Genomic DNA, 14,927 nt, shown 5'->3' on the forward strand with positions numbered 1-14,927 from the left:
TATAAAACCACAGATTTAGCCTTCATGTTTCCCCCTTAAATGAGCTGCTACTAACCATGCGCACATAAAGTACAATGCCAATAACATGTCCTCTTCCTTTAAAAATGTTGTATAAAGATGGGCCAAGTCTAAATGGGCTGAATTTACCTTGATTTTTGAAGTGTCAAAAAGCATCTTATTTTTGCAAAAAAAAAAAAAAAAAAATCGTGAGCATTCTTTATTTTCACTGCTATGAGACCCACAGCAAGTTTCCATGGTAATGACAGAATATCTCCTGAAGTTAAATGTGAGGCATTAAATACCAGATGATGAAAATATCTTCTGTTTAAGATATGCAAGACTATGTCATGCTTTTGGCACCATATAAATTTGGTTAAATAGTGTTTATAAAAAATAAAATAATCATTTTTTCAGGTTGTCCCAGTAAAATTAGGTTAAGTAGGCCATCATATAACAAATTGTTGTCGTATGTAACCATTAATAATGTTAAAGGTAAGATTTTTTTTTTCGAGACAGAGTCTCGCTCTGTCGCCCAGACTGGAGTGCAGTGACCTGATATCGGCTCACTGCAGCCTCCACCTACCAGGTTCAAGTGCTTCTCCTACCTCAGCCTCCCAAGTAGTTGGGATTACAGACATGCGCCACCACACCCAGCTAGTTTTTTTGTGTATTTTTAATAGAGACGGGGTTTTAACATGTTGGCCAAGCTGGTCTCGAACTCCCAACCTCAAGTGATCTGCCCACCTCGGCCTCCCAAAGTGCTGGGATTGTAGGTGGGAGCCACCACACCTGGCCTGTGCCTTCTTTTCATGAAAAGTTAGGTCATGGTGCCTGGTGGGTTAAACAAAGGGCCAGAGTAGAAGGGATACCCTTGGACAATCAATGCTCCAATAAAATAATAAACCTGTGATAAATATAGTGGAAAACTTACTGAGGTGATAGATATTTTCTAGGCCATGTGGACAGTATCCACCCAATATTAAGCAATTTAACACTCAAGATGCAAAGTTCAGTTTCTAACTACAGACCAATGAAATTCAGAAGCCTTATATGTTTAACACAGTTGCGGAGTAGATAATACCTATACGTTGTGATTTATAGCTCATTGGCTGACTGGCTGGCTGGGAAACCTCTGTTTCCCAAAACATTCCTCCCATTTACCATTCTACCACTAAAGATTTATTCCTTAGGTCAAGGTATCACCACAAGCAGCCTCTTTTAATATGCACATAAACCACACTGAGGATTAACATGTTGGTTACAATAACAAAGGCCATTTGTATAGAGCTGTGCAGTTTCCAAAGCATCATCATGTAAGTGTTCTATATCACTTTTCTAACATCTAAGGGGAGGGGTCAACGAGGAAATTGGAGCTTTGATAGGGATATGGGAGGACTAATTTGGAAGCATGGGGCATGGTCAGAGGTGACAGCTTGGGTGGGGAGACACATCAAAGGGCTCCAGGCATCAAAAGGGCACTCAGGGCTACCAGGGGTCTGAGAACACCAGAGAGGGAACACTGCAGACAAAAGCACACCTCCGATGACTTGGCTTCTTCAGTGTCTGTGCCCCCGACTCACAGTGAGCTGCTGCCCTATTTGCTGCACTGTTATATACGACTTTGATCTGCTCTCTCAGCGCTCTTAGCAGCACCAGGGTCCTTTCTATTTTCAGAGGCAAATCCAGCATAGATTGATTTCCAGTGGTGAAAATGGGACAATGTTTGTGTCGTGGAAGAGTATGGTGGAGGCTACTATATTAGGGCTACAATGCTAGTATTTGATGACTTAATTCATGAACTTTTCTTTGTCAATTTGTGCTTGGAATTCAAAAGACATTTTTTGTGACCATCTCAGTATTTTAGCAGCAAATCATATTCTGTAAGTACTAGTTATTGGCAGGCATTCTTGTCACCTTTTTGCAGTGAAGAGACCAATAAAAACTGCTTTTTTTTTTTTTTTTGAGACAGACTCTTGCTCTGTCGCCAGGCTGGAGTGCAGTGGCACGATCTCGGCTCACCGCAATGTCCGTCTCCCGGATTCAAGTGATTCCCCTGCCTCAGCCTCCTGAGCAGCTGGGACTATAGGTGCATGCCACCACACCTGGCTAATTTTTTGTATTTTAGTAGAGATGGGGTTTCACCATGGCCAGGATGGTCTGGATCTCTGGACTTCCTGATCAGCCCGCCTCGGCCTCCCAAAGTGCTGGGATTACAGGCATGAGCCACCGTGCCCAACCAAAAACCGTATTTTTAACCCAACGTGAGCCGTAATAGTGGATAAAACCATGGAAGTGAAGAAAAGACAAAAAAGGAAGCTATCCATGTTAAACAAACAAGCAAATGCTAACAACTCTGAGCAGCAATTTTCAGGTTAGTGGGGATTTTTTTGTTGCTGTGGCTTCAAATGAGCTTCAACATAAACACTACTTTGAATAGTTGATAAAAATGGAGTACGTGGGTTTACATATTGATTTGGTGGTGCTGATAGTCTTATTAAAGTCAGGCTGTAGAGGCCAGGTCACATTCTTTCCATGACATTTTAATGAGCAGTTTAGGGAGGGTGGTTGGCGTGGTGATTGTAAGTGGGGACAAGTGGCAAAGATTAACTCACTATTCATTTTGCCTGACTACAGAATTTAATATCTCACTGTTGTCGGTATTGTCAACACGTGGTAGAAAATATAAATTAGATTGTGCTCTGCGCAGATTGTATGTAATAACTTTACTTGTTAAAGTATTTTGAAAGGTTTTCAGTTGTTAACATTTTCACATTTTTTCTATAAGGATCATATATTATTAATAACACGTTTATATTTTTATTAAGATATAATCTACATACTATAAAATTTACTTTTTAAAACTGTACAGTTCAGTGTTTTTTTCAGAAGGTTGTGCAGTTATCACCACAATCTAATTTCATTTTCATCACCCCCAAAAGAAACCCTGTACCCATTCAGAGTTGCTTCCCAAGAATATTTATATTTAATTGACCTACATATAAAAGGCCAGAGAGAGGTTATCCAGGAACACATCATCTAAAAGAATCAAGTGCTTAAGAAGTCCCCTTAAGGGTCCGGCACAGTGGCTCACGCCTGTAATTCCAGCACTTTGGGAGGCCGAGGTGGGCAGATCACAAGGCCAAGAGATCGAGACCATCCTGGCCAACATGGTGAAACCCCCTCTCTACTAAAAATACAAAAATTAGCTGGGTGTGGTGTGCATACTTGTAGTCCCAGCTACTTGGGAGGCTGAGGCAGGAGAATTGCTTGAACCCCGGAGGCAGAAGTTGCACTGAGTTGAGATCATGCCACTGCACTCCAGCCTGGTGACAGAGTGAGACTCCATCTCAAGAAAAAAAAAAAGTCCCCTTAAGATGGTATGAGGCTACCACTTTCTCTGATTAGCTGTAATATTCCAGGGTCTCGATGTTTCAAATTATTGCCAATTTAATTTTTATTAACTGTTTGCAAATCTCAACTGCTGCCAGAGCAGAGAAATCAATATGGACAGTGAATAAATTCATGTGTAAGAACCTCATTTGAGATCATTCTCTTTCCAAAAAATCTTTTCCAAATTTTAACTTATTTTACTAGTTAATAAAAATTTAATAACCTATTTGCAAAGTTGAGGGCGGTCTTTGGGAAATGGGAAGTAAAGGAACACAAAGCCATTAAACAAACTACGACTACTGCTTCGAACAACACTGATTTGTTCCCCATGTAATGAAATTCATAGATATGGAAACAATTTGTAATCTACTCATTATCTATTTTTCATGGAAGTGCATAAAATCCTAACATGAAAAATACTTTACAATAAGCGATGGTATATTGCTCTTAGCAAAAGCAACAATTTATTGTGATGTAGTTGACAGTAGACACCAATGTTTGCTTATTTTACAAAGTAGATGGCAATAAAATAAGACACGGGCTGTTATGTCATATTAAAAGAAGTAATTGAATTTTTGTCAAAATTGAATAACAAAATTTTAAAGGATTTATTTTGTACATCTGAATATAATGTGAATAAGAATATCCAACTTTTTCCTGGACATGGTGGCTCATGCCTATAATCCCAGCATTCTGGGAGGCTAGGGCCAGAAAATTGCCTGGGGCCAGAAAATTGCCTGAGGCCAAGAGTTCGAGGCCAGCCTGGGTAACATAGGGACACCCCATCTCTAGAAAAAAAAAGTTTTTTTAATTAGCCAGGTGTGGTGGCACAGTGCTATATAGTTCTATAGGATGCGAAGGTGGGAAGATTGCTTCCACCTAGGAGTTGGAGGCTGCAGAGAACTATGATTATTCCACTGCATTGCAGCTTGGGTGACAGAATGAGACAAGGAAGAATAAGAAGGAGAAGGAGAAGGAACTTTTATTTCAAATGTGTGTGTGTATATATATATATATACATACACACTAAGAAATAAGGTACACTTGTTTGAGTTTACATTCACTTAGTAGCCAGTAGTTAATGACTGAGCATCACGATTTCTAGAAGTATTTCATGAGTTTTATGGTGTGGCAGTTTTTTAAGATGGCCACAAATTTTTTGACACTTATCCTTTCAAGAGATGGGGTCTGTATCACCTCTGTTTGAAAATGGGCAGGCTTATCACTGCTTTGACAAAAAGTACAGGAAAGTGATGCCAGGAGTCCTCCAAAGCTAGATCTCCCTCCTCAGCCTCCCGAGTAGCTGGGATTACAGGCGCCCACCACCATGCCAACTAATTTTTGTATTTTTAGTAGAGATGGGGTTTCACCATGTTGGGCAGGCTGTTCTTGAACTCCTGACCTTAGGTGATCCACCCGCCTCGGCCTCCCAAAGTGCTGGGATTGTAGGCTGGAGCCACCATGCCTGGCAGGAAATTTTTTGATTCATATCTTGGCTATCTTGGCTGCAGGTTTAAGAATCATCCACCCCTAGCTACAGATACACCAAGAATGACATAGGAATGAGTTACTATTGGAGAAAGAAGCCTCTTGGATTAGCGGCTAAAGCCTCAGGATATCTTGGGAATATATGATGAATCCACATTGCCTTCCATCCTTCTTTGAGAACATAGTGATGCTTTGAGCAAATTTGTATACATCTTGTCAGAGGCACAGCTCAGTATCTTTTTTTCTTTTAACAGTACATTTGTAAGTTTCTGAATAATGGTTGATGAATAAAAGCAAAATTTATGTAAGTACAGGAGCTACCCAACTGAATGTGTGGGGGAGAGAGGTCAAGGTTATTGGAAGAAAAGGGAGAGAGGGAAAGAAGGCGATAACATGAACAAAGTCGTCTTCTCTTGACCCGAGACAGAGATATATTCAACATCACACTGGCTGCTCATCAGTTAATGATGGGTTTCTTTTTCTTCTCCCGATTCCTTTTCCTAAAGAAGGGGAATATATGTAGCTGCCAAAACTTTTAAAGTTTTCTCATCAGGATTTCAGACCATTTCATAAACTCTCCAGTGACCCTGCAAGAACCTCACTGGAACCCCGGGATATGGCATCTAAAGTTGGAAGGGACCTTTCTTTGCTATTCAAAGTGCAGTCCAAGGGCTAGCACCATTGGCATCACTCAAGAGCTTGTTAGAAGTGGGAAATTTCTGGCCTCAAATCAGACCAGCTAAGACAGAATCACCTTTTAAAACACGAGGCCTAAGTGATTTGTGTACACATGGTACGTTAAAGCATGACAGGCATAGATCTAGTCCTTCTGCTGGCTACACTATCCAGGAACCAAACAGAATGAATGTTGGCCAAAGTGCTGGGATTACAGGCATGAGCCACTGAACCTGGCCTAAAGTTCAATTTTTAAGTAGGAAAACAACAACATTATAAACCAAAACCAAACCAAACGAAACACACAAAACCTGCAACAAAATGGTGATAAATCAAGAAAGATGAGTGTAGAGGCTTTAATGGGAAGAATTAGCAATAATATCAAGAAAACAGCTTGGTGGGGGATGGGAATCCCCATATGGCAGGGGTCTCCACTTTTTTGGCACCAGAGATCAGTTTTGTGGAAGACAATTTTTCCACTGATGGCGGGGAGTGTGGAGGGTGCTGGGATAGTTTTGGGATGATTCAAGCACATTACTTTTATTGTGCACTTTGTTTCTATTATTACTACATTGTAGCATATAATGAAATAATTATACAACTCACCATAATGTAGAATCAGTGGGAGCCCTGCGCTTGTTTTCCTGTAATTAGATGGTCCCATCTGGGGGTGATGGGAGACAGTGACAGATCATCAGGCATTAGATTCTCATAAGGAGCATGCAACCTAGATCCCTCGCATGCACAGTTCACAGTAAGGTTCATGCTCCTATGAGAATGTAATGCTGCTGCTGCTGATCTGACAGGAGGCAGAGCTCAGGTGGTAATGCCAGCAATGGGGAGTGGCTGTAAATACAGATGAAGCTTCACTCGCCTGCTGCTCACCTCCTGCCATGACACCTGGTTCCTAACAGGCCACTGACTGGGGACTATGGACTCCTGCCATATGGGACAGATTGGAAACCACTGGTCCAAGGGAACAGGATACTTGGGGATGGTTACATACATTTTGTAAACAGAGGACATGTCTCTGCTGATTTTCAAACAACCTTGTCCTTTTGGATTCCACAGTGAAATTTCCCAACCTGTCACAGACCAGGAAGTCTACAAGAGAACTCCAGTGCTGATGTATTTGTTTGTTTGTTTCAGCACAATTATGTTTGAAGCAAGTAAACCATGTTTTGGGGCTGTTGCAGCAGGTGTTTTTTTTAAAATCTTTCATAAAAGGAGAACTGCTGAGTTCAGAGGAAATGAGAACTCTTTTATTTAAATTTCCTGTGATTAGAGGAAGAACATATTGCCAAACAATACCTCTTCACTTCAAAACCTCTCTCCATAAATTATTTGAGGATATCTTATTAAAAGTCTGTAAAATTTCCTATTAAGAACAGTTGATTGCAGTCCAGACCATCATAGCTTGGGTGCTTTCCCTGAAATACCACAGCTGTCGGGAAGAAATATATTTTGAGACAAAAGGTTTTGTTTCTCCAGCAATAAATTATTTCAGTGATATCTCAAGATAGATAAAACTTTCACTTATGTTTGAGTGAAGGAAGATTCTACTGATAACTTGTTAAAGAATCTATAAAAAGAATATAAGAATGTAGATGTAGATAGCAAATTAAAGTCAGACTTCCTTTAAGTTTAGCAAAGCAGTTATTTGTAAAGCCAATGAAGATTATGATTATGGATAATGAAATGATTTACTGGAAAATGTGGAAATGACATTCAATATGGCCACATCTCTGCACAACATCAAGTTGGTATTTTCAACTTTAACCTTTGAGCCATTAGGGAAAAATGAACTTACCTCTAGTAATATTTTATGTAAACTGCTAAAAAAAAAACCCTACAAATTGTGGTGTGGATCCTGGGTGAGGTAGGAAATGCCTTGCTTGTAGTGCTGAGGTAATAATCTATTGATTTTAGGGGAAATGGGCTCTTTAAAACAAAGCAGTTCTCCCTAATTGTGATAGGGTAACCCCCTTGCTTCTCTCTACCCCAGCTCCCCATCCATAAACAAAAGGGCTTTTCTTACTATAGTCATAAGAAAAAGTATTTTACTTCAAGTCCTTGATAGTGGGGAAAAAAAAAAGAAAATGTATTTTATGAAACACATTCATTTTCAGAGCTGCAAATATCTTTTTACCCACTGAGAATAATGACATATACCAAGCAAGCTGCTGAATACTTTTATTTCATTTAAAAAAATTTCCTGTGAACCTTTCAGGGGACACTGGGCTCATAAAACATTTAGTAGGCTGATAGAACTTCTTTTCCTTTTTTCTTTCTTTCCTTTGCTTTTTTTTGGGGGGGTGCGGCTTTTGTTTTCAAGGCTGGTATAAAGCCAACAACAAAAATTTGTTACATCTTTACCATTTCCAGAGTGATGTTAGTTAAGAAAGATCCAGTCCACTTTTCATCCAGTCCCTGAAAGTAATTCTATTGACCTCTGATAAATGCAGACCTTTGATATTTAAGTTTTGAATTTTAACAGTAGATGGAGTTGGGCAGGGGGTTGAGACTTCACATAGTTCAATAATCATATAACTCACCAACTTTGATGATAATACCAAAGTGATACAAATTGCTGCAAAACCTTGATCGAACAATACAAATTAAAAATGTCTGATAAGGCCGTTCTCAGTGACTCATGCCTGTAATCCTAGCACTTTGGGAGGCTGAGGTGGGAGAATACCTTGAGCCCAAGAGTTCAAGACTAGCCTGGGCAACATGGCAAAACCCTGTCTCTACAAAAAACACAGAAATCAGCCAGTATGGTGGCGTAGCCTGTAGTCCCAGCTACTTGGGAGGTGGAGGCGGGAGGATCACTTGAGTCTGGGAGGTCGAGGCTGCAGTAAGCCATGATCGTGCCACTGCACTCCAGCCTGGGCAACAGAGCGAGATACTGTCTCCAAAAAAAAAAAAAAAGTATGATAAAGTAATCCTAATTATCCATTTATTTTGAGTTTAGAGATGATGAATAAGCTGTGTCAACATAGAGTTCATATTTTTTTCAGAAATTAAAAAACTGAGGGACCCTTTACAACTTTTTAAAATAAAAAGTATGTATCTCCAGAATACATAACCTACAAAACCTTCCTCGTTAGTAGGGTATCTGAAATTTAAAAATGATGCAGCTATGTACTAGGGTGCATATTATCAGTAGTTTTGTGTTTGAACACTTCATTTTGCCTCAAATAAAGGATCTGTGCATGGTGAATGCAGGTTGCCTTCTAAAGCCTGCAGTCGTTAAAAGAACATTAATCATTTAAACAAGGTCACAAGCAACAAAGGCCATCGAGGGTTCAAAGTTTACAGATCCAGGCATTTATCAGGTAGAAATAGGCTACATTTCAATATTTTGTAAAATATCCCTTTATGAAAGAGCTATCAGTCATGGTATAAGGCTGGTAAAACTCTGGTTATTCCAGTGAACGAAATTAATGGTGACAATGAATCAAGAGACCCTTTATGAGTTTATATTTTTGCAGGACCACCATGGCTTGAACATACGTTTTCAATTTCCATAAGGATGTGATTATTATGTGGGAATGTTTTCCTCCTCTTGGCTAAAGCAAAAGATGTATCAAAATTGCATGCACTTCTGATAGGCAGATTAGAATCCCTTGATAGGCAGAGCTGGCATCTCTAAATACCATGCAAATTATGATTTTCCACTAAGCTGGGTGATAGTTTAAATTATTTTTATTGAGGAGGTCTAAAACTTCAGTTTTGGTTTATATTTAGTTTGGTTTATATTTAGTTTTATATTTAGTTAATTGCATGAACTTTGTGGATGGTGCCTTAAAAATTAGTTTGAATGCCTGGGTGTGGTGGCTCATGCCTGTAATCCAAGCACTTTGGGAGGCCAAGGCAGGTGGATCACAAGGTCAGGAGATCAAGACCAGCCTGGCCAACATAGTGAAACCACATCTCTACTAAAACTACAAAAAAATTAGCTGGACATGGTGCCACGCACCTGTAATCCCAGCTACTGGGGAGGCTGAGGCAAGGAGAATTGTTTGAACCTGGGAGGTCGAGGTTGCAGTGAGCCAAGATCGCGCCACTGCACTCCATCCTGGGTGACAGTGCAAGACTCCATCTCAAAAAAGAAAAATAATAATTAGTCTGTTGCACTTCTGATCCAAGTTCTAGATTGAGTATTGTCCCCAATTGTTGGTGACTACAAATATACATTTTCCCATTCCTTTGAAATCTTGGCTTTTGTGTACCTCAAACCTTTGGATTCAGAGAAGAAACAAATGCTCCCCTTTCCATTGCATTTAATCAAAGAGCATTTTAGTCTCTGAGCTTATCTCTTAACTAATTTGCATACCACAGAATTCACCCAAATAAAGTATACAATTCAGTCGTTTTTAATATATTCACAGAGTTTTGTAATCATCACCCCAGTTAATTTTTGAACACTTTATAACTCCAGAAGGAAACTCTACCCGCTAGCAGTCACTCCCATTTTTCCCCAAGTTCCCCCAGCTCTGGGCAACTACTTGACATGGTTTGGATGTTTTGTCACGTCCAAATCTCGAGGTGAAATGTAATCCCCAATGTTGGAGGTGGGGCCTGGCGGGAGGTGTGTGGGTTATAGGGGAGGATCCACCATGAATGCCTTGGTGCCCTTCTCACGGTAATGAGTAAGTTTTCACTCAGAGTTCACTCAAGAGTAGGTTGTTTAAAAGAGTGTGGGGCTGGACTCAGTGGCTCACGCCTGTAATCGCAGCCCTTTGGGAGGCCGAGGCAGGCGGATCGCTTGAGCTCCGTAGTTCGAGACCTCCATTTCTATAAAAAAAAAAAAAAAAAAAAAAAAAAAAAAAGGAAAAAATTAGCCGGGTGTGGTGGTGCATGCCTGAGGTCCCAGATACTCGGGAGGCTGAAGTGGGAGGATTGCTTGAGTCCGAGAGGCGGAGGTTGCAGTGAGTCCGAGATCACACCTCGGTACTCCAGCCTGGGTGACAGGCAAAAAAAAAAAGTGTGGCCCCGTGGCCCCTCCCCCACCTTTCTCTCTTGCTCCCACTTCACGTTCTGCTGTGATTATAAACTTGCTGAGGCCCTCACCAGAGCAGACGCTGGCAGCACTCCTCCTGCACAGCCTGCAGGACCATGAGCCAAAATACACCTCTTTTCTTAAGAAATTACTCAGTCTCAGGTATTCCTTTCTTTCTTTTTTTTGGGGGGGGGGGAGAGAGTCTTACTCTGTCACCCAGGCTGGAGTGCAGCAGTGCCATTTCAACTCACTGCAATCTCCGCCCCCTGAGTTCAAGCGATTCTCCTGCCTCAGCCTCCCGAGTAGCTGGGATTACAGGTGCCCGCCACCATGCCTGGCTAAGTTTTGCATTTTCAGTAGAGAGGGGGTTTCACTATGCTGGCTAGGCTGGTATCAAATTCCTGGGCTCAAGTAATCCACCGCCTTGGCCTCGCAAAGTGCTGGGATTACAGGAGCAAGCCACCGCGCCCGTCCTCAGGTTTTCCTTTATAGCAAGGAAAACAGACTAACACATCACTAATCTACCTTCTGTCTCTATAAATGGACTGTTCTTGATGTTTCACAGAAATAGAATCATACAGTATGTTGTCTTTTTTGACTGGATGTTTTCATTTAACATAACATTTTCAAGGTTCATCCATGGTAGCATGTATTGGTATTTCATTCTTTTTATGGCCAAATAATATTCCACTGTATGGATAGACCATATTTTGTTAGTCCATTCACCAGTTGATGGAAATTTAGATTGTTTTCACTTTTTGGCTATCATGAATAATGCTGTTGTGAACATTTACATGCAAGGTTTTCTGTGGACACACATTTTAATTTCTCTCAGGTATATACTGAGGAGTAGAATTTCCAAGTCATACAGTAACTCTATGTCTAACATTTTGAGGAACTGCCAAACTGTTTTCCAAAACAGTTGCACCACCTCAGATTCCCTCTAGCAATGTATGAGGGTTCCAGTTTCTCCACATCCTCCATGAAACTCATTACAGTCTTTTTCATTATAGTCTCTCTGAGTTCACTTGTGCCATTGATAGAATGTCAGAATTGGACACTGAAAAGGCATTAGACTAGAAAAAGTGCTTACTTGGCAAAAATTAATAATTACTTAATTAGATTAGGAAAAGCATTTAACAGAGATAGCACTTACATTTATATAGCACTTTTAACTTTTCAAGAGTTTCACATCTTTTAGTATAGCATAAAGGATTAAAACCCCAGTTCTAGAGTTAACTACACTCCTCCCGTTCCATGAATCTATTAGAACCTGGACGTTTTCTGTAGTAGCCGTGGTTAAGAGGCTACAGGATGTGCCAAATTAATACCATGTTTGGTCACCGGAAATGTTATAAACGTACTCACCAATGTTGTGTAAATACTGTTGACAATACGTGTCAAAAATATAAGTTCAAGGGCTGAGCAGGATGGCTCATGCCTGTAATCCCAGGACTTTGAGAGGCTGAGGCAGGAGGATCACTTGAGGCCAGAAGTTCAAGGCTTGACTGGGCAACATAGGGAGACCCCCATCTCTATAAAAAATTAGCTATATGCGGTGGCAAGTGCCTGTAGTCCCAGCTACTTGGAAGGCTGAGGCAGGAGAATCAGTTGAGCCTAGGAGGCTGAGGCCACAGTGAGCCATGATTGCACCACTGCACTCCAGCCTGGGTGACAGAGCAAGACCTTGTTTGATATATAAAGTTCAGTCATTTAAAAAATTAGCCATGTAAGATTTCTTGGATTCTCAGAAAGTCTAATATTCACTGGCTGCCCAATATTTCTTCCTATAAATGGATCATCATTTATTCAAACATTTCTTAATTTTTGGATGCGTAGGCAGTTTCCAAACTTCACTATGATAAGTTGTGTTGCAGTGAACAATATAGCAACTTCTCTCATGACAAATAAAGAGTTGATAGACTGAATTTCCTATTGCTGGCTTTGGCTTCATGGAGAACAGTCTGAGATTATCTTGAGACTGCATAAAGCTGACACAAAGCAGACTGAGCTTTACTTAGCAAGGGACTCATCCGAAAGAATCCTATGAGCCCACTAAACAGGGGCATTCCAAGGACCCAATTTATCTGTCTTAAAAGGTTAAGCTCTCATGTTGACCCTGCCAAGATTCAGACCGGTGCTCCCAAGAAGGCTGCACATTTTGGGGCTGCTGTGGGCCCTGAATAGCCATACTTTAGCTTTACCAGTGTGATTTCCCTTTACTTATACCAGTGTGATTTCTCTAGCCTCTTATTGGAAGGCAAGGACTCTGTGATCTAACAGAAATTTCTCTTCCTGTTCGAGACTATGCAGTGTAGACTTCTCTTTACTTCCAAAGAAGTACATTTGACCATAATGGAAAGACTGGAAAAAAAATCACATATGATATGGAAGAAATAGCATGTTATACTTCAACACGTAAGTCAAATACTAGAAGTAGCATGCTAAATGGAATGAATGAACACAAGATTAGGAAATATCAGGAAAGCTTGGGTCAGTCCTGATCCTGTCACTTACTAGCTCAGTCCTCTGTATCTGTGGGGTTCTGAATTGGCAGATTCAGCCCATCTCGTATACCTCTCCCCATTCTCTTCCCACCCCTTGAACTACACCTTCGAGTTCTCAGGGGCTCCTCTCCACCTGTGGCTCTAGGCTCTGTTCTTTGACAGCTGCTTTGCTTATTCTAACCTTTCACTCAGATGGTCTGTCTACTCCCAAGGCATCAGCCACCTGTCTGAGGCCTCCCCCGGCCGCACTAAAATCCTGTTCCTTTAAACATGTCAGCAGACTCTCTCTTCAGTCTCCCAGCCTTGGCTCATGCCCTATAGGACTGCCACCCAGCCCCCAGCCTCCTTTCCCTGGCTAGCCTTCCCTCACCTTTTCAGACTCAGGGTGGATATTATGTCCCACAGTGGGGATCTTTCAATACTTTTGCTCTCATAGCTACCAAATTTATTTTGAAACCCAGGGCACCCCCTTGCACAATTTATGTTGATCATCAGAAAGTGTTATCAGACATTTAGATAGTTGCAAAGAACATAATTTCTGGCTTATTGTAAACGTTGGCATTTAAAAATAAACTGTTATTCTTTGAAATGTTTCCAGTGGAATTTTCTTTTTTTTTTTTTGAGACGGAGTCTTGTTCTATTGCCCAGGCTGGAGTGCAGTGGCATGATCTAGGCTCACTGCAACTTCCGCCTCCCCAGTTCAAGTGATCTTCCTACCTCAGCCTCCCAAATAACTGGGACTACAGGAGTGTGCCACCATGCCAGGCTAATTTTTGTATTTTTAGTAGAGATAGGGTTTTGCCATGTTAGCTAGGCTGGTCTTGAACTCCTGACCTCAAGTGATCCGCCCCCGCTTGGCCTCCCAAAGTGCTGGGATTACAGGCGTGAGCCACTGTGCCTGATCCAAATAGACATTTATAACCATTTATAGATTCATGGATGAATATTACTTATTACTAGAATGAAACAGCATTTCTGCAACATTTCTATTCTAATTTTTCTTTTATATGCAAGCATCAAAAAACTTTACTTACAAATTGAAGAAGAGAAGTTTTATTTGGGCAATGTTATTTAATATTTTGAACTCTTTTCAAAATATGGGTTAAAAATAACATAATTATCTAGCATCAAAATTTTAAAAAAACTGTTCTATTGACTGACAACTAGATTATGTCCTATTTTAATTTTGTAAAAGGACTTATGCTTCATCTGTTAATGTAATTTGACTTCTTAATTTGGGAGGTAAACTCAAAGTTTTGGACAAAAATTTATCAAATGATTATTAATTATATTTGGTATTCTTTGGGTTATGATGTCATGATGTGTCCTATTCAAACTATCAGATTCAGAAAGGGTTGGGAATATCAACTTTTCTATTTCAATACTCCTTTGTTAATGCTTTTTTTTGGTCTAAAATTATTTCATATTGCCACATGCTTTAAATATTGTTTTACCAAATCTTTGGAGCTTCAGATTACACTCATTCAATTTATGGAAATTACCTTATACAACCTAATTGGTAAAACCAGTGCTTACTCTTAAGGTAGATGCATTTGGTCTTTCTATGTGGAAAGAAATCAGCTGTTTTATGGTCTATTTGGCAAGTGTGTGTTTTATTTAATAACATCATAACTGACCCAGCTGTTCAGTTAATATTCACATTTCTCTGACTTTACAGCTTTTTGTGTCCTACTGGCATTTCTGAAGGGCAATTATTGTCTGGAAATTGAACATCAGAGTGAGTTCATTTAATCTAAAAACTAATTTCTTCTTAAATTTTTATTATTATATGGCTTATCTGATTCAGTTAGGACTGGTTAAAGAATGAGATGCAATAATAGAATTGTATTGATCGCATGTTG

General features: G+C 40.2%; 1 protein-coding gene across 1 annotated transcript in view; it reads left to right on the plus strand.

Moving 5' to 3' along the window:
• Window positions 1-14,786: 14,786 nt before the first annotated feature.
• WT1 (WT1 transcription factor) overlaps window positions 14,787-14,927 on the plus strand; it is a 139,247-nt gene continuing 139,106 nt past the window's right edge. The window contains exon 1 of the mRNA XM_064365056.1: window positions 14,787-14,803. The gene's annotated coding sequence lies outside the window, so the exon portion shown is untranslated. The remainder of the gene's footprint in view (window positions 14,804-14,927) is intronic.

This window comes from Aotus nancymaae, unplaced genomic scaffold, assembly GCF_030222135.1.
Source record: "Aotus nancymaae isolate 86718 unplaced genomic scaffold, 86718_ANA_hifiasm-v0.15.2.pri h1tg000059l, whole genome shotgun sequence".
NCBI lineage: Eukaryota > Metazoa > Chordata > Mammalia > Primates > Aotidae > Aotus > Aotus nancymaae.